Source organism: Elaeis guineensis, chromosome 13, assembly GCF_000442705.2.
Source record: "Elaeis guineensis isolate ETL-2024a chromosome 13, EG11, whole genome shotgun sequence".
Lineage (NCBI taxonomy): Eukaryota > Viridiplantae > Streptophyta > Magnoliopsida > Arecales > Arecaceae > Elaeis > Elaeis guineensis.
In genome coordinates this window covers 13786886-13806225 of record NC_026005.2, presented here as the reverse complement: position 1 = coordinate 13806225, position 19340 = coordinate 13786886, and the positions used below count along the sequence as shown (strand labels likewise).

The following is a 19340-nucleotide window of genomic DNA, read 5'->3' as shown; positions in this document are numbered from 1 at the left end:
TCAAGAAACTCTCCTATGTGTGCGTACAACTGTATAAAAGAAGTTTGGCAGTTTGGCGTATTTCAAATCATGCATAAGAGTTCTTTTAGAAATGCATCCCCCCAAAAAAAATAAAAAATCATAGACAAAATTTCTCAAGAAAAACACACGCACATAGACACATCATACAGAAGGGGCGCCTTCTTTGGATATGGCTTTGTGTGGACATGAGCACATTCATGCATGTGTGTGGAAATGGTGATGTCCCACATGCCACCAAACGTTGATGCCAATGTCTGCATCCAATGCATAACAAATTTACTTGAGCATGATAATGTTCATATTCTAGTCATCCACATCAAAAATGAAAATTCCATGCCGAATTGTATGACATCCAAAGATACCATATAAATGTGGCGAGGTTTTACGAGCAGCTGGTTCAACCATTTTGTCTCCTCTGCAAATCATCTAGCTATGCCCATAGCAAAGATTCAAGTAGTTCATAGCTATCATGTTTCAACAATGTTATCTTGTGATTCCATTGGGAGAAATAAATTTTCTGATTGATCTGTTCCCAATATATCTATAATGCCAATCAAACTAGAGCATCCAAGAAGAAGAGAGGAGCAAGCATACATGAGATGCCCTTTTCCGAAGTGTCAATTTTTATTGGCATTATGAACTTTCGAGCAGGATGCAAACCTGACCTCTTTAATCAATCTGTAACTTTACAAAAGAGTTGAGGAAGAAAAGAATGGGGAGTTGCTTTCATTGATGATTCAATGGTATAGACAAATATATGGATGATAAAAGAGAGAAAAGGGATTGCTTTCATGAAGCTATTTCTTTGTGTTCCTTGACCACAAGCCTAGGAAGCAGTAATCTTTTTGGTCAATGGAAAAAATTCTTAATCCATACAGAAGCTAAGAGCCCACAACAAACTGCTTTAACCTAAAAAGAAAGAAAAGCATGAGACAAAATCTATTGAATAGATGATTATTAGCTTAATTACCGCTTCTGAACAGAAAAAGACAGTAAATTATACTCCCTTCTTCCCCCTCCCTCTCTCAGGAGTAACGGAGAATATTTCTTTGTTATGAAAGAGTGCATGCAAACAATAAGCATCTAATGATGCCCGAACACATAAAAAGAAATATTGAAGAAATGAGGAAACATGTGGATAAGCTACAAAAAAAATTTTGCACCCATAAACACATAGCTGATGGTATACCGAATTTTTCATGCACTAAAGTTTAAGACCTGTGTTCTGATGACAAAAATGCATTTGCTTAATGTTATATAGTCTGCAGGCATATATGACTTACGGAAAGCAAGACTCGAATAATCTGGCACATTAAGCATGCAAACGTTGAGTCTCCAAAACCATCTGTTTCCGTTGAAAACCAATACGAATCTCTTCTTAAAAGTCTGAGGTGACATTAATCCTGAAATTGAAAACTACCAGCATATAAAAATTATTATCATATTCCCTCAAAAACATAAAAACTGCATCATGTTTCCGTTGAAAACCAACACGAAGCTCTTCTTAAAATTCTGAGGTGACATTAATCCTTAAATTGAAAACTACCAGCATATAAAAATTATTATCATATTCCCTCAAAAACATAAAAACTACATCACAAACTGTTATTCTTTATATATATATATATATCATTTTAAGAATATAAACTTCTAATTGACTTGAGTGTCCAAGGTGCTGTTGTCATACCACGTTTGTAACAGTGAATGATTAAGTTTAATGTAAGCATCATTTGGAAGGAGAGACAAAAATTTCCTTCTTTGTTGGCTTAACATTTTTTTTTTTTCTTTTCAATTCAACCTTCAACACAGAATTGGACTTACAATTAAACTAATTTTTACATCTCAGTAGGCACCAGCAAATACATAAAGAAGATCTTGCTGTCAAGCTGGCTGGAAACCAAATCTATAAGTTTTAGAAAAAAAGTCCTTTTTATACATTTAAAAAAAAAAAAAAAAGACTGCATGTTTGCTTCCATAACCTTAATTATGAGTACCTCGATCCAACAGAGCCTCCCATGGCAGCACTAATCTTGCTGATAGAAAAAGAGAACAAGGTCGGTACATACAGAGAAGAGCTGAGTGCCAAAAAGAGCTGCTCCAACATGATCAACAAAAAAGTTAGAAATAGAAATTAATTGAAAAATTTTCTTTTACAATACATGTTGGCAGAAATAGCAGCAAACAAATGAGTCCTTCATACATCATAATCTAAGCAAAAAATGATAGATAAAGGTAATAAAATAGACATGTCGATGATCTTTAAGCAGGCTCTCATCATATATAGGCACCCAAGCAGCAACATAGCTTAAACAGAATATAAAATGCCCATACTATCCATGAACATGAAAACATGAGATTTATGATTTGTCTTGTGCAAGAACAAAGGATACTGCATGTAGACTTGCGAGCAGCAAGAACGCGACGAAAAAAGTATGAGGAGATGCAAAATTTCTATGGTTTTCCCTTTTTATAGGCCTTCAACAATTATCTTGCGGATTATATCCCACATCATCAGATCAGTCTAAATGACCCTGCACAATAGACAACTAGACAACTTCTATCTGCACTTTAACTGCACATGAGTCCATTAGCACTGGCGCTAGATGGGATATTAAAGCAACAGTGTAAGGGAATTTATGGTTTAGTCCTTTTCTTTGTGATACATAAATCACACAAGTCATTGCACTCATTCAGTTAGAGTCCAATGATAAGGAACCTGCCCAAATTAAAGGTCTCCACACAAGCATGCACTTGGAAAGCAATCAAAAATTCTTTTAAGCTCACATACTATCAGTACAACAACCTACAGGCCCCAAGCCTCCCATATTCCTCAAAAAAGACTATCAGTCTAACAACCTACAGGCCATGAAGAAACCAGAATCATTAGGCCTCGACCTCCACCATTTTAATGTTCTAATTTCTTTTAAACACCATAGCATATGAAAGAGTAAACAGGAGACACATTTTGCAGCTCCTCATAGGACAATTTCTTTAAGAAGTAAAATTAAGAAAATCCACTCTTCCTCCTCATCACCTCAATAGTATGCAGCAAGACCATTAAAAAACCAAAAATTGAAGGAACACTCATAAATTTGATAACCTCCCAAGCATGAAACTTTCCACATTCTATTTCTTTGCTTTTCCATCCTATATCTCAGGAACACCTCAAAAACCTAGAGGCATAACAAAAACTTGGACCTCCATCAATGATTCACTTCCACATTGGTATTCTGAGGAATATGTATGTTCATTTTCATGCATGGATCATTATTGACAATTTCACATCCTCTCTATTTCAACTTATATATTTACGTAAGAGTTATAGATTGAATTCAATTAGAAACTAGGAAATTAAGCCACATCAATGGAAGAATGGACAACAGAAATGTCAGGATACACATATATAGTATATGATAGGCCAGGACATCCATGTTTGCAAATTCAAATTCTTCCCTTATCTACTAAGTTCAGGGTTCAAAGCTGACTGGTTTATAATGACTAATACAATAGGTTTATTGCATACTATTTATGGACCTAGGCTTTGTTGATCAGGTGGAGTAGACAATTCATAAAAATTTGATTGAATGATTTAAAATGACAAAATGTTGTGAAAAAAAATGAAGGCCTGCCATTTAAAAATATCCAATAAAAATCTTTTCAACCTAATATATACAACACAACATGCAATTCCAAGGGATTACCACATGATGTGGGTATAGATATGACCATAAGTTTGGGTACATCAAAAAGTAATTCCAGGGGATGATACAACATTTAGACAAGTACCTGTACATGGAACTCTTATCCGACACTATCGTTCATAGCCACGTCCTCTAATCCTTTGAGCTTATTCGGCAGTATCCAACTACCACCATGTTCTCAAATAGTGTTGATGGTTCTTTGACATACCTATGACCCTGCAGAATCTAAAATGTTAGAAGAGTCAAGAAATTATTGTTAATTATATACTATGGCTGGAACAAACTAGATGACCTGTTGATGTTCAAAATACAAATCAGTCTATCAGTCGTGAGAAATTTTTTCCATAGTTGACCCTCCTCTCAAGTGTTGTTGAAGTTGGATGGTGGAACCAATCTCCAATCTTTTGCCAAAAGGTTGAACATAAATACTTGTCATTAACATTATCAAACGGGTTTTATCATTTTTCTCACATTATGTTGCATAGATTCAAAAGTTGGTACAAAATTTTATACTGATTTTAAGACTATACTTTAACAATCATTTGGCATTTTTTGTATTTCTGGTATCTAAATGAACAAGCTTGTTCACTGAATTAACCCAACTTCTTCCATTATTTTCTAAAGCTCAATTGATGTTTCATCTTACATCAATTTTAAAATTGTATTTAACATGCCTATGCCTATATAAACTGCCAATGGAACCCATTTGAATCTTCCATAAGCTCCTACAAAATTACGCTGATCAATTCCTTATTCAACAATTCATGAAAATAGCATATCCATCTTTTTTTAACAAATACATCATCTTCTACTAAAATAATATCCTTCAAAGTCTTAATGCATCAGATTTGATATCCATTCTAATTTCCTTCTCCCTTTTCTTAATTAACTTATAGGTTTCTAATCCACTTCCTTTTGAGCTCAAATTACCATATGTTTACCTTGTTGTTTACAAATTATCTTAAGGCATATTTTTACCTTGTTGTTTGGTCGTAAAGAATATCTTATATATCTAAATGCCTTTCATGTCATTCGTTCATTCCACTCCTTTAAGCAAAACGTATTATCCTTGATCACCTTTTGCACCTCGATGTTCCACTACTTTTTTTTTTTTATTTGACTAGTAAGAAATTACCACTGGCTAGACACAGGGCCGGTCCTGATATTTTTTAGACCTAGGGCTAAATGAAAAAAAGGGGCCTTCTCTAATAAAAATTAATATATTTTAAATATTAATTATTATTGAAAAATTAATCCACATACAATAATTTTCTATAGATATATTCGTTAAGCAACATGTAAAACCTATCATTAACCTATTTAATTATTTTTTTTATTATAATATTGTAGAAAACCAACTTTGCATCCCATTAGAATATTAATGCAGGGCCTAAGGGCTAGAGCAGTCGCACAATTCGACCTGCCCCTGTGCTGGCCCTGCTTCCCTCCTCTCTGTCAATCTCTTGAAACTGGTTTACTCACATTCCTCGATACCCTATGATGCTTGCCACAAGGGGTCACAAATATGATTCGCAAGGATCATCGAATCTGATCTACTGATTCACATCTTCTGTGCATGGCACAACATCTCCATGAGGCACTTATCCCATTCTCTTACCCTCTCACTCTCAGGCAGACGCAGACGGAAAAAAAAAAAGAAAAAAAGGGGCCTGGGGCCTGGGGCGGTCGCCCGCTTTGACCCGCCCCAGGGCCGGCCGTGGCTAGACATTTATATACAGTTTTAGCACTGAGTTACATAATGGAAGTCTGGTGTTTCTGGATGTTAGAGAGCCCATCAAGAGTACTTTTTTTTCAAATGCATCGTTTTTTAGGAGTCTAATACAAAGAAGTTTATAACAGACCTACTTTCTGCGGAAAAGACTTGGTAAAAGCACTCATTGTCTAGGTTTAGAAATTTTTTTCCCCATCTGCTAACTTTTTTCAACCTTAATTTCCACTGAACATATAATTTCAGCATTTACTGGACAACTAAAAGACGTAGACTTCACATCAACTCTTTACAATAGTATTGTGGTTCTAATAATATGGAGGGCATCAATAGTCCCACATCGGTTGTAAGTGAAGGGGGACTCGTCCTTATAAGGAGAAAAAAATCTTTCTCACGTGAGGCGCCTTTTAAAAGACATAACCATGAGGCTCATGAGCCAGAGCAGATCATACCTCACGTGATAGGTCGAGCTCTTATCCACAACAATGGCACGCCGGAAGGGGTCGAGATCCGTCTCGGTTTCTTGGGGTTGAGATCCGCCTCGGCTGACTGTGGGGCTCCTCTGACTGTACACATTGAAGTCCCCCTAGACTGGAGGGCATCTAATAATGTGGAGGGCATCAATAGTCCCACATCGGTTGTGAGTCAAAGGAGAATCGTCCTTATAAAAAAGGAAAAATCTTTTTCACATGAGGTACCTTTTAAAGAACAAAACCATGAGACCCATGGGCTAAAGTGGACAATACCTCACGTGATGGGCCGAACCCTTGTCCGCAACAAATAGTATTATGCTATTATTAACAAGAAAGTCATAACCAAACCACAACATTCTAACTATCTTATGAAGTTCCAAGTATAGATAACCAACTTTTTATTTTTCATTTAACTGTCTTAATCATGGTAATTTGCTTCCACAAACATAACCATAACCAACGAGTGATTCCCAACTGCTCTTCGTTGCTAATTTTTGGCCAAACTAGCTGTTTCAAGTAATGTTATTCAAATAACAAGTTTGTCATTTGGGAGCAATTCGGGTTAGGGCAAAGATTCGAATCCTAAAAAATTGCTGAGAATTTGCCAATAAATTAATTCGGACAGCAGATAGAGAAAACATTTGTGTAAAGTTATTAATGCAGTTAGACACTTACTCATGTAACAAAATAAAAAATTTAAAAAAATATATATGGAGAAGAAGCACCACTTCTCACATCTGTTTTTGGGTTTATTGAACCCCATTCCTCCGAAAAAATTTAGTAACAGTAAAATGCCCAATGAAATTTTTTTCTCATGTGGGACATCTGATGTAGATTTGAGCACGATAATTGTAAGGCAGAACAAAAGAAACAGATCATACCAAGAACTGCAACTGAAACCTTGCCCAATGGTGTTTTTGGCGGGTAAGTATTTCTGGATTATAATCTCCTCTCTTCACTTAGGGTGAAGGTGAAAGACCCTACGTTCATCTCTGGAAGTTGACCGCTATATTCATCCCTGGAAGAAAAAACTATAGATGGTCGTGGTGAACGACTAACTGCAGATGGAGCTACAGTAGCAACAGCTTTGGCAACATCTTCAGTTGTTTGTGTGAAAAAGGATGCGTCCTGGCCAGGGCTTCCAGAATCATCACCCTTGTCCATGCTGCTTCTGGTATCAACAATACATTTCCTACTGAACCATAAAGAAAAAAATTCATAATGAGAATGTTTGGAATTTATAATAAGTTGTGACAAATCAATCAAGTAATACTTTCCAGGGAGAGAGAGATGCTGAACTCAAAATTGCTCAAATAAAAAAGAACCAAAATGGAAATAAGATATAGTAGATGATTTGCCAACCAGCAGTATGGCTTGAAAACTAAGAAAACATATTGGTGCTGCTTAATAAGTCCACAGATCGGAATGAGCATATTAATGTAGTACGTCTCAATAAAAATCCGAAACCTTCAAATAGAAACTGCAAGAAATAATGTGTTTGGTTCAAAAAGTCAACAGTTCAGAATGAGAAAGTGCAGTATGTCTACATGCAACATCATGGGACTTAAAATGGGCTCCTTTGAAGTGCCGGCATCATTTCATCCGCAACTAAAAGCCTTCTGAATTCTAGTTTGGTCTGGAAACAATCTCAATTGATTGATGACAGCCAAGCAGGATGCCAATGATGCATTTCCTGACACAGCAGATAAGAGACTTTACCAGAAATTATGCAATGTGTAAATTGTGATAAAGATTTTAATACAGAATAGAGTAATTCTGTTTGAATCCCTAGTCATGAGTTTTTAGTAATAAATGAACTAGTACCACTCGACACATCTGCCACAGGTGCTGGAACTGCAACAAACCAGCGACGATACTTAATGTACTCTGGCGATTTGTATACCATCTATTTTCAAACTCCAGAAGCATAGATTGATTTCAAACAAGGAAGTTGGCAGTGTCTGTTTTGACTTTTGATGGTCTGGTTATAACAGTTTGAGAACAAAAGATAAAGGTGAAAAGCATAAAAACTTGAAATCTGGTGAACACTGCCAGAACTAGGATCCAATAAATCATGCATTACAACAGATTGTAATAAGAAGGTAATAACTTCACCTGAACCTGACAAAGAAGATGTCCAACCATCACTGAGATGCATTGGGTAAACTATCGGGAAAGCATCATCTGGCTACCTTGTTAAAAACAAAAATAAGGATTACACATTGTTGCGATCAAGGGGTCAAATGACTCAAATGGTATCTTTAGTTTCACATCGATTGCGAGTCAAGAAGAAGTATGGCTTATATGGATTGCAACATTTTCTTCCACGTGAGACACTTTTTAAAAGACAAAACCATGAGGCTCCAAATGCTCAAGATCTATTGAAATCCAAAGACGGTCCGAACCAAAGCGAACAATATTTTACGTACGCGGGTGCAGAGACAAATCCAGCCATCCGACTTCTTGACCGCAACATTATCTTCAAATGATCAAAGCTCACTGACCCTCAAAGAGAATCAGAATCAAAACGGACAATACTTTATGTATGCGGATATTGAGTCAACTCAGCCATCCGACCTCTTGACCCTTGACTGTAATACACATGAATGGAGTAATTAATGCGGCTGACCGAGGAAATTAGTGTCTCAGTGATGTCCAGGTCCCCAAGAGCAGATATGGGGAGATGGGAAAGCAGGCATAGACGATGGGTCAGGATAAGTCAAATAGATGTAGGACAAAGGGATTTAAATCAAAGAGTTAACTCTCTATTGTCCTAAACTAATATTGCATGACATAATCTAGACTGACTGTATTTTGTATTTTGATTGTTCAGTCTCTGTTTTATGCATATAATTGTTTGACCTGTCAATCCTTGACATGGTTTTGACCCTCCATATATCGACTACTATTTATGCAAGTGTATATCTCTGGTACTTGACCCAGGGAAGGTAACTTATTTCCACTGCTCTTGTTTTTTAACCTGTCACAATTCACAAAATGGATGCACTGAAACTGATGCGAGAATGAAATGATCAAAAATACTCCTTTAGGGGTGTTGTTGGAAATTCCATTTTTCCTGCCTGTTAGTGGTACTATTATTCTTAGGTTACAGGTAATTACTCAACTGAGCCGTGTATAAGAGTTGGATGAAGATTCTCAACTCTCAGATGAGAGTTCCTCCACCTATCCATCACCTTCGATCATTTTTTCTTGTCGAGGTGGATGAAGAAAATCTGCAAAGCTTGATTGAGATAGTTTTGGCTGAGAAGAGTTCTTGTAGGACAATCCTCCAGCTTTTCTAGAAAGGTTATTCTGGGAAGATAAGTTTGTGTTGAAATCAATTTTAAGTCATCCAAGGGTAAGCTAGGATTTATGCATAAGTGAAAGGGTAAGCCTCCTAACATAAGACAGCTTCCCTATAGGCACCATCATCTAGAAAGCCTTTGATTGAGAGGAAGAAACAATGTAACATCTTTGGGACCATTACTCGATTTTCTCTGGCCTTTCACTTATCATGGCCAAAAATCATATTTTATATACCCAAAAAATCCCTAAAATTAGAATGAAAAATAAGTTCAACAATGACTATCGCTTCTCTTCTGCCCGCATCACAATATATTCATTTGCAGAAGCACAACAAAAGTCCCTCTCAATGCATTAATACTACTGATAACTACCAGTGTCCATCTTAACTAAAAGTATTATTGGAATTAAATGCGTAGACCTTGTAAATATGTCTAAATAAAAACCATGAAACTAGGGCAAAAAAACAATGGTAAGCTTTGACGTTTCAAAAACACCATGGTGAACAGAAGATGGTTAAGATTCTCTTGCAACTTTTTTATCAAACACTTGGGGTAACAAGATTTCAAGAACACCAAGATAATAATGCGACAATCAAGTTCGATGCTTCTTGTAATCAAGTAATAATCTCTAAATATGCATCAAGAAGTCGTACTCGAAAAGGGTCTCACCATCAATAACTCAATCAGGATAGCTTTGACAAATCCTTCGTCCCAAGAATCACTTCAATCACAGTTTATAAGAATCATCTCTTCATAATCAACTGTTTTGAACGCAAAATGAACGCAAAAATGGCTTCCAAAACATCAAAAGTTCTCATTTTTTAGCATTTCTTGAAATCATTCATGGAGCAAAGGAAAAACTCTTTTGAAAAAGCGGAATCAAAAAGATGCCAAGCAAAAAGATTTCCATCAAAGAATGTCAGAACGCTTGACAATGAACGGGAGAAATAATATTTAAAAAAAAATCTTGATTCCATCCAATAAGATTCAATCCGATAAAGAGAAAAATTCAAGAAAACGAATTTAAAATTTGATATTGGAAATAGGAGACAAGAACTGCTTACTTGCTAGAGAGCACTGAGAACGCCAAGGTTTTGCCTGCAGTCATTGTCGAGCAAGACCGAGAGAGAGAGTAGCAAGGCGAGGGCGAAGAGCAGCAATAAAGAAGAAATAATTTTTTGGGGCAGAAGAAACATCTATATCTTTCGTCATCATATTCATGCATAATTAATGTTTATAATAAAAAAATATATATGATATAAAAGGTACACGATTTGCATCACCGCCTCGTAGGCTTGCCTTTTATGGTGGCGCACTTGCACCAATGTGGATGGCAACTAGAGTGGCTTATTTGTTTCTTTCTATTTTTGGTAGGTGACAAAACTTTATTACAAAAAGTTCAACTACAAGTGCATAATTGCTTCCAGCCGAAGCACGGCCAAAAATGAGTGTCCACTATATAAATACGCAAAAAGAAATTAAAAAAAAAAAAAAAAAGTTAAATCTGAGTGGCTTATTTAGATCTTTTTTGGTTAAAAAAAAAAATTGCCCTGTTCTGCGAACTGAAAAATATCCTAATTATAATTGAGAGAGAGGATAAGTGTAATTTTAAACTCGTTAACAGTGACTTGGCTCCCATCTCTTATTCCATCCCATCATCCCTTCATCTCTAATCTCTCATCAAAACCTAAATTCTAAATATTTTTCTTGATATCCTGTGTGATTGCTCTTAAGCCTCAAATTTAATTTTAGGAAACTAAAATCATAAGTATGATTTTTATTAGCATAATATACAAATTTATATTTGTCATATATTATCAGATTCATATGTAACATTAAGTGAAATAATATATCTTTAACTCTAGTCTTAACATGACTTGTTTGGCATGAACTTATGAATCATGCGACAAGTGGATACCACTAGAATTGTAGGGTGCAAGCTTTCTAAATTGGTGAAATCTACAGTGAAAGCAATTAACCAGCAGTTTGGGATCAAATCTTATCTCATTAAGACCAAAATATTTAGAAATATTGGAGAATAGCCATCCATCATTATGTGTTATAAGTTGTCTTAAAAATAATGACATTAGCAATTATACTATAAAGTTATTGGCTAGAAATAATTTTATGTTTCTCTCTATTTTTTTCATTAATAAATAAAGAGATGGCCTAAGTATCTCTATCTTTCCGTAAAACGATAATTTTAAATAGAGGATATTGCCTTTGAAATTATCGATATCCACATCTTGAATGTGGACCATCGTAATTAGGGAGGAGAGAATATTTTGTTAGTCTCTTCGTACTAATATGGTTGTTATTATTGCAAGCGATGACAATCAATATATTGAAATAAATAGGATTACTCCTCTGATAATCCTTAATTGAACTTCCATTTAAGATAAAAAATCATTGCAATAAATTCAAATAACCACTATATATTTCCACTAACCTAGTAGGTTCCCAAATCACTTCAACTTAAAGCACTTCAAAAAATTATATTACCAGCATCAATTAGAAAACCTATCAACTGTCTTGGTTAATGGAATCCTATGAGATTTTGGGTCCAAATAAACAAGATTTCTATTTCATAGATCTCGAGTGATAATTATTATTGAATATTGATAATATTTTTAATTTTAAAAACAGTGTATGCGTGCATAGAGGTGAGGGGATACGCTTATCGCATCCAAAGACTCTTCAATTACGATGCTGAACACGTATGACATGGACGAATTTGGGCTTGAAGGGAGCCCACGTGACTATTTCGGTAGGCCTGTGACCGGTTTGGAGCGGAACGACTCAGGCTCCTGAGCTTTTACCGGCCCTGAAAATTAACCGCTCACCGGGTGCTGATGAGGAGTGAGCCCAACTTGATGATGAGAGGCGCGTGGGCGTGGAACGTTAAACCGGCAGCTGTCGTTGCTGCCTCCGGACCGGACGACAAAAACGTACGAAAGAGACGGGCACGAGACCGTGAGAGATGCCTTTTACTCGACGGCACTGGTGACCCACGCGATCGGGATCGGCTTCATCATCACCGTCCATTTTTCGCTAACCTCGGCGGTGTTGACAGATCACAGCGAAGAAAAGGTGCTTTGTCGCTCGAAATGCAACTTTTTTTTTCTTGGGGGAGCCGAGGGAATAATGGCGAAAAAAGTACTGAGCCTCTAAATAAAGTTCACGAAAATAACGATTTTATTGTTTATTTTTTGGGAGGAAAATTGGAGACAGGAAGAATATGATACAGAATATTAGTTATTTAGATATCTAATGCTCAACAAAAATGAATGGCAAAAAAAGTACTTAGCCTCTAAATAAAGTTCACAAAAATTATGATTTTATTATTTATTTTTTGAGAGGAAAATTGGAGACAAGAAGAATGTGATAGAGAATATTAGTTATTTAGATATCTAATGCTCAACAAAAGTGAATGACAAATGATTGGCGGTCGACTAATCAAATAGCTTCAAAGGGGAAAGAAAGCTAGAATATGATCTGTTACATGGCTGCCCGATTATCAGAACCCTCATCTTCTCTTCGGGCCGTGGCCGGCTGCCTAGCAATACCATGGGCAGGTCAAATCATGCATGTCGAGAGGCCCGAGGAGCATTCATTCGCTTGGAATCAAGCCGGCCCCACAATGCTGACCTGCACCTAATCTCTGTCTCGAATCTCCATCGACCTCGAGGTCGGGATCCGGCCGACGATGGAGAAGCAACGACTTGCATATTGCTTGCATTCGGGGTGAAGTCTCGATCCCGCTCCAATTTTGAATCATTAGTCCGTCCGACTATATATACGGTTCCTAAAGTTCTCCAATAGCCTTTCAGACATAGACGCATCCTACAACTGACATCCATGACTAACCAATTCTGTCTATGGGCATGACTGGCTATTAGAGCTCACGACTAACAATCCTGGACATGGGATAATGACTGACACAATAACTTATCAGATAATAGTGTCACAGGTGCAAGTGGCCACCAGTGGCTCGTTAGATCATGACCTAACAAGTTTCAAACGGTCTATGCGACTCTGACACGATAATCTATGACTCCACTTTTATTTAAAGAGATAAAAAGAGGCCCTAAGCTAAGAGGTAGAGAGAAGCAAGTCTGACACCAGACCCAAAGCTCTCCCTTCGCTCCTTCTCATCATTCTTCCTCTTTTATCTATTCCTTAAGCTCCTACTGACTTAGACTTTGGAGGATCGGACACGCTCCGATCCCTGAATTTTTCTTGCAGGTTCAACTATCTCAGAGGACGATCACCACCCATCGGGATATCCGATTGGGCTGACGGAGGTGCTCGGCCGAGCTCTCGATGGAGGCGCTATCGAAGCCGAGCAGCAATATGATCAATAGTATTGTAGTCTTGTGTTGGAGTCCTGATGCTTTGGAAACTTGGTATCCTGACTTGGCCATCAGAATAACTTAGATTTGGATGTTGTGATCAGATTTATAAGCTGTTTTGGTTTGACATTCCAATGGTAATATTTCATAAAATATGTGTATTTTTACAATTTGCTTTGCTTTCTATAAGTATTGCTAGCACAAGCGATTTTCCTTGGACATTCCGACCAAAACATTTCATGATCTGTACATTTTACAAGCATACTTATCATAAAACTTGCTCTTGCACATGCTAGCATACTTATATGACACTAGTACATGTTATTTGGTAAACTTAGACAAATGATAATATGGCAAAAATTCATATGTTCCCATCAAAAAAAGTATCAACATATGTTAGCTTGAAACTAATAGAAGAAGTAGTAGTAGCAATAATATTAATAATAATAATATGGTTGCATTTGGTGTATCATCAGGTAATCCTCGAAGGTAATATGGATTATCTTCAGAATAAATTATTACTATTAAATTGTCAATAATATTGATTATTGTGTTTGGTATACACAGATAATATTGTAGTAAAATTATTGAAAATCTTGATTGATATGTTTGGTATGACAATTAGATTATCCATAATATGAAATCAAATTCTCAAAATATCTTCAATAATTTTGTTCGAGTGCTCTTTTTTTCTCTAATGAGAAGTAATGGGAGCAGTGTGGGTGTGGTAGTAGCACAAGAAAGTGACGGGTCGAGGGATGTGGAGAATCATGTGCACTAAGGGGTGGAGAGGGAGCGGGCACGTGTAGAGCCGTAGGGGTGGTGGGGATGGACGTAGAGGAGCCACTAGGGGGTGGGGACTAAGGATGGAGGAGCCGCAGGCAGGCAAAGAAAGATGGAGGAGTCGTGGGTCGGGGGCGCACACGGAAGGGGCGGGAGGGAGAGGGGAGAGTTGGGCAATGGATTTTGCATGATTTTTTTGAGGAATAATTTTGTTCAAAATTTTTATTACAATATTGATAAAGAAGTGGTAATCTGTATAGCCACCTCTCTCCAAAGTAATCTGGATTACCACCTAAAAAACATACTAAATACAATAATCTAAATTACTATATTAAATTATCAATAATCTAGATAGATTGCCAGCTATCAAATGGAACCTATGGATCACCTTGTCATATCTTAAAATTGATGATTTTTTGTAGTATGATATTTTTTATGTCGACAATAACCCTCAAATTAGATGCCCCAGTTATCCCCAAAAAAAAATGCACCGAGGAAATAGTAAAATGGGACAAAATCACGTAAGGTCTAAAAATGAAGATGATGATGATCATGGTGTGGTAATCCAAAAATATACTGAACTTGATAGGCAAATTAAAGCCACTTGAATTCGGATCAAACTATCTTGCATCACTTATGGACCCGTTCTTACATGAATTTTATATTTTTAACTACCCTCTTGTATTGGGGCAAACCGGATTGGTTTAGGAATGCACCATCCTGACTTAATGGGATATGGACCTGGTGCAGATTGATCGAGGGATGAATCAGCCAAAGCCCATCCATTTCAATATAATATATCATCTAAATAGATTTCAAATCTATAATTTGACTTAACCCTAATTAATTAACCAATGAGGATCATATTTGAATGATTCAGACTAGTACCTAGTTCAGTTCCAAAACTTGACTCCAGACGAGGACAAAAAGCTTAGTCTCAACACCCTCTAACTACCCTCCAAGAAAAAAGGAGAAATAAAATTTAAAAAAGTTCATGTATTGAATTTGCTGCAGGTTGTCCCTACCTAAACACCTACCTTATAAGATGTTTATTCGCTAGATCTTTTCCTGAACGACTTTGATTATTGGATATCAAGTGACGTGGTCCCAAAATTGGTCAGAGTGACAAGTGTCTGACTGATAGACCTCTCCTCGATACGCATGTTTGATGGATTGGACCCAGCCAGATATGTTGAGAGCTATCTCAAGCTTCAGTCATTTACTTTCCTGACGTATGCTGGTCTAGTGCCATTCAAGTAATAGATTACCTATGTAGGTCCTGATATCAAGGTTCTCAAATTGAACCGAGATACTGATCCTCTTGCGGGTGGCCAGGAATAAGATGGACCGATATTTCAATTTATCACGAGCGGGATGAAAGATGACAAAGAGTTTGTTAAAAATGGATATTTTGGGATGTAGATGAGAGATGGTGAAGTCTACGAGTTTTATAATTGTCATCAAGATATCGAAATTTTGGTCTGAATGGTCAATCCGAAATAGATGGTTATTCCAATGCATTGATTTTTGATGTTGTTTGGAGCAAAAATTTGAGGAAGTAAAATTGCAGTTCAAAATAAGGGATCGCGCCATCCAATTTTTTTTGGACTAATCAACTCAAGTTGGTCAAGGTAATAAAAAATATAATTTTTATATATTTATCGTGGAGTGCATGATACTCACGCAAATCAAGTTTTTTTTTTTTTTTTTGGTAATACATATGTATTATATTAAATAAAATGTGAGAAAATATATTTCAAAAATTTAAAAATAAAATATCTCAAAATTGAAAAAATAAATCAACCGTAAACTTCCATAATATTGATCCAGAATGTTTAGCCACGAAAAAAGCCATCCAATCAGCAACACTATTAGCCCCCGAAACATATGCAGAACTTCAACGATTGACACAAAGCTCAACATTCTCCAACAATTTTATAATAATAGATACCATCTATTATTATTAAATTATGGGTTAAAAAGTCATTTAACAACTATCATAGAATTATCCTCCACCCAAATTTATGAAGCGTATAGATGGTAGAGAGCATATGATAAACCTTCCAATACATCATGTAATTCTGCCATAGATACTGTAGTATCAAAAATTTGAACACTTTTGGCTATAATAAAAATACCAAACACATTTCGAATAACAAAGCTAGAATCGTCAATACTGCCTTGACTATGCATACTACCATCAAAATTAAACTTAAGAAAATAGAAAATGATGGCTCTCAAAAAAAATAAATTAATTTGAGGGATGTAAAGATTACAAAAGAAGAGCTATAGATTTTTCCTGTCAAAGATCCTATAGTGACAGCCAACTAATGAAACTCATTAGCTTGGGCCGAAGTTTTTAAAAGAATCAATGTAGCACTTAGCCTTATATTTTGAAATATAAAAAAATTCTTTGGCAAAAAAATATTTATGTAATATAACAACCCAATATAGCTTCTGACCTTTTGACGGTAGTTCAACAATTTTCTTTAATGGTTTGCACAAAATCCTTAATGAATAAGGCTGAACTGATAGATGTATATTACAATGAGGCACATCTCCGTATAAAAGAAGCGATACGACAGTGAAGTAAAGCATGAAATACCAATTTCTCCTCTTCAAAACAAACATCGCAGTAGCCTGTAATATGAAAACCATGCTGAACCAACAATGTTCTACACCGAAAATGAAGCCAGACTAATTTCCACACAAATAAAGCAACTCTATGATAAGCTTCTAATTTTCAAATCCATGCAAAATTCAGAGTCCCGTGGGGTTTAAGTAAAAATATATGAGAAAGATCAAATTATTTTATCATTGAGCCAAGCGAAACATTTCAACCAATCTGTCCCTAAACTTACCATCAGGTATAGGCATAGACACAATCCGGTGAACTAATTCTTTGGAAAAGGCTTGTGCCAATGCATGTTGATTGTACGTATGATCACCGCTTATAAGAAAGTTGTTAAACATAGTACATTCAGTTGTCGAAATATTTACCGATGCTGGCCATCAGTCTAAAGATAAAAGCACAGCCGAGGATTCTAACCCACATTAATAGAATCACCATCTCCTGTACATGGGGCTAGAACTGGGTTCAGCCCGGCTCGACTTCGGATTGGACTTCAAGCTAGGTCCGAAATAGTTTAGATCAGATTTTAACTTAATTATATTGGCTGTTTGTCTTTCAAGTTGGGTTTGGATATACTTTTGGCCCGACCTAAGCCCAGTCTGAAGTCCAGTCCGATTGGGAGCCTGATAGGATGCTAAATCCTATTACGAATAACATGCCACATTACCCTGTATTCCACGGTGAATAACACACCATGTTACCCCTTGTATTTCACCAATTCTCGATTATGCTTTAGCCACCGTACATATGCTCTGAGATTTGATCCAGCAAATGATCGAGATGGGGTCAAGGAGGTGGCATTAAATCGAGACATTGCTGCGGAGGGAGAGGAGGGTGTGGCGTCAGGCATGGAGAAGCTGCTGGCGCTACGAGCAGAGGAGCCATAGGCAGAGCGAGGTGGAGGAGCCATGGCATCGAGGGGGGTGGGGGACAAAGGGCAGAAGAGCCACAGCCATCGGGGGGCTTGGGGGGAGAAGGACCGAGGGCAACATTAGCATAGCCATCATCCAGACCATCATGATTCCTAACCCATGACCTCACCGATGTGTTCACCCTCGTCGATGCCAAGCTCAACATGCTCTGCGATGAGATGTTGGACCTTCAGCATGCCGACGCCTTCTCTGGGACTGGAACCAAGGGTGAGGAGCCGCAGACGGAGGAGCCATAGGTAGAGTCGTTAAAACAGGCCGGTCCGGCCCATGGAAGGTTGGCTTTTCACAGACTGAGCCCATTAGGATCGGGTCAAAAAAGCTCTTTTGATAAATGGACCATCAAATAGGCAGTCCAACCCTAGCCCTTATAAGTGAAGAGCCTAAACGGGACAGCCGTTGTAACTCACCAAAAAATTAAAATAATTATAAAAATTTAAAAATTATAATAAATTAAAAAAACTTTCAAACATAATACTTCATCAAATAAATAAATAAAATCAATCCCTACATCAACATTTAAAACACCAAAAGTAAATATAAAATAACTCCAAAAAATTTGTAATAATATCATAATCTCTATTTTCTACAAGAAAAAAAATACCACAAACTAATTAAACTCCACATAATCAAATAAACTAACAAATAATAAATATTGTTCAAATAACATTGAGTCCAACTATTGAAATTCAGTCCCTATTCTCAAGATTTTTGCCACAAGATGTTTGCCACGAATATTTCATTAATCAATAATCATCCTTATCTTTCTCAATTATAATATTAGAATCTTGACAATCTTATTTTGGCAAATTTGCATCAATTTTTATACTTGAATCATCGTCTTCATCCACAATCCACAGGTAACAAATAACAAAGATCAATAAATAGTTAGAAAAAAGTTATTTTGCATCCAACTAAATTCAAATTCTTATCTTAAATTATAAAAAAAAATATTACCATCATGAACAAAGCCATGTGACCAATTGCGTGTGCAAATGAGAGCTTGCATGAAGAACCAATCCTAAAATAATAGGAACTAAGAAGGGCATGTGGACTTTCTTTTTCTAGAGAGATAATTAGACCTGGGGCCTAATTACTTCTATCCAGTAAATTAGAGGGAGATAGTTAATATTAGTATATGAGAAAGAGGAATAAGAAGAAGAACAAAATATATCAAGAACAAATAAAACTAAATCTACACCAAAATTGTGCCTCTTTTTTGTTTTAATAAACGGGCTGGCCCATGGGCTAGATGGGCCAGCCCTTCACGGGTCGGGCCATAAACGAGCAGGGCTAAAAAGTTCTTTTGTTAAATGAGCTGCCAAAATACTAGTCCAGTCCTACTATTTTAAGGGTTTAAATCGGTCGGCCCATGGGCCACGGTCTATTTTGATGGTTCTAGTCACAGGCCGGTG

At 36.6% G+C, this 19340-nt stretch overlaps 1 long non-coding RNA gene across 2 annotated transcripts; it reads right to left on the bottom strand.

Moving 5' to 3' along the window:
* Nucleotides 1-103: 103 nt before the first annotated feature.
* LOC114914745 (uncharacterized) lies at nt 104-10446 on the bottom strand. 2 transcript variants are annotated; one of them, XR_012136163.1, is made up of 5 exons: nt 10294-10446; nt 6806-7119; nt 3808-3938; nt 2016-2113; nt 104-930 (listed from the first exon to the last, which is right to left on the bottom strand). It is a non-coding gene; the product is annotated as an uncharacterized lncRNA (long non-coding RNA). The 2 variants fall into 2 exon arrangements; XR_003802417.2 differs by lacking the exon at nt 104-930 and having other exon boundaries at nt 1718-2113.
* Nucleotides 10447-19340: the final 8894 nt, after the last annotated feature.